Source organism: Photinus pyralis, unplaced genomic scaffold (genome assembly GCF_008802855.1).
Source record: "Photinus pyralis isolate 1611_PpyrPB1 unplaced genomic scaffold, Ppyr1.3 Ppyr1.4_LG10, whole genome shotgun sequence".
Taxonomy (NCBI): domain Eukaryota; kingdom Metazoa; phylum Arthropoda; class Insecta; order Coleoptera; family Lampyridae; genus Photinus; species Photinus pyralis.
The window spans coordinates 10,591,676-10,593,918 of record NW_022170250.1 but is presented as its reverse complement, the minus strand read 5'-3'; positions in this window follow the sequence as shown (position 1 = coordinate 10,593,918).

Here is a 2,243-nt window from a genome sequence, read left to right as displayed (position 1 = left end):
TTCGATCGCTTTTACATCTCCGTTAGTTATGAACTGAATTGCATGAAATTCAATATGGGCATAGCTTTAGCCATATAATACGCAATGACAAAAGTTGAATCGAATCGATTCAAAATTCACAGTGCCCTTTTCGCATCTCGACCATTTATAAACCGAATTGCAAACTTTTTTACTTATAAAAGTATTTAATGAAATTTGATACATAGGCACTTGGGATAAAGGAAAATCAAACGCCAATTTCAAAATTTGGTTTTGCGCATGCGCAGTGCCAACTTTTTTATTTATGGAAGAATTTAAACGAAATTTGATACATAGGCACTTGGGATAAAGGAAAATCAAACGCCAATTTCAAAATTTGGTTTTGCGCATGCGCAGTGCCAACTTTTTTATTTATGGAAGAATTTAAACGAAATTTGATACATAGGCACTTGGGATAAAGGAAAATCAAACGCCAATTTCAAAATTTGGTTTTGCGCATGCGCAGTGCCAACTTTTTTATTTATGGAAGAATTTAAACGAAATTTGATACATAGGCACTTGGGATAAAGGAAAATCAAACGCCAATTTCAAAATTTGGTTTTGCGCATGCGCAGTGCCAAGTTTTTTATTTATGGAAGAATTTAAACGAAATTTGATACATAGGCACTTGGGATAAAGGAAAATCAAACGCCAAATTCAAAATTTGGTTTTGCGCATGCGCAGTGCCAACTTTTTTATTTATGGAAGAATTTAAACGAAATTTGATACATAAGCACTTCGAATAAAGGAAAATCAAACGCCAATTTCAACATTTGGTTTTGCGCATGCGCAGTGCCAACTTTTTTATTTATGGAAGAATTTAAACGAAATTTGATACATAGGCACTTGGAATAAAGGAAAATCTAGCGCCAGTTTCAAAATTTATTTTGCGCATGCGCAGTGCCAACTTTTTTATCTATGGAACTATTTAAGTGAAATTTGATACTTAGGCGCTTGGAACAAAGGAAAATCTAACATTAGTTTTAAAATTTAGGTTTGCGCATGCGCAGTTCCAACTTTCTTATTTAGAAAAGCATTGAAATGAAATTCTTCTCATAAACTGAAATTGAAGTAGCACGTCAACAATGGATTGCCCATGTGCAACGCTATCTTTCATATTTGTGGCCGGATTTTTACGATTTTAACAGAAGTTGCATCTTACAAATGGGAAATGAATGCAAGTGGAAATGCGCTTTATGTAAATCGTTTACGATTACTTTTTAACTTGTTATATTATTCAGCAATTTTAGACGCCTAGGTTTGAAGATGAAACATTGTTTCGAAATCGATAACCTATAGAAAAGTTTAATGTAAATTATTTGAGAAAAAAAATTCGTATTTTTCTATCTACATAAGTCATAACCTATTCCAAAAATAATTCCTATGAAGCAATACATCATCAAAAAAGGGCTTACTGCCTATACTTTAGCGTAAAAGGATGTACACGCATTTAACTGTCTCAAAAACTAGCAGCCCCGTAATTTCGCTGTCTCCAGTATTTAAGCAAACCCCACTTCCACTAACAAATAAACTCATTCACGAAATTTTCAATGAATAGCAAACCACGATGAACGTGCGATAAAAATTTAAACAAGAATCACGCATTAGACAAATTTTTAAGAGGAATAATAAACACTGAAATATAAATTCAAATACAACAAACCAACAATATTTACATATACATGTCTCGTCCCGTACTTAACTTTGACATACCTAATCAAACTGACATGATCACGTCTGTCAAACCAACAAACAGCGTATAAAATTTTCACGCACGTTTTCAAAAATCACCCGAGCAGCCACCTTCTTAACTTGCTTCACTTATTTAAGCAATCCGCACCTCCACTCTATTAATCCGCTTCGTTAATGACCGACGAAAAAAGAACCGCCAACTACGTCACCAAATTGTTTCTCATATGTGTCTAAAAAAAATGGGGATTTATTCAAGCGTCTTAGGGACTTTGTAAATTAGATGGTACAAAGAAAAAAAGTCATATGATGTACGTCCCTCCTCCAGTGTACACTTTTTTAACAATGTAAAAAATAGTCACTTGAAAATACTCGAGCGCGTAAGATATTTATACTGTATATGCTCCACGTGTATTTTAAACAATGATTGATGATTGAATGATATTGGAGGTATGTTAATCTGCCGGTTTGAATGGTGGGGGAGGCTGTACGAACGGGATTTATTCAAGCGCGTCAGATATTTAGAGCGCTGCACG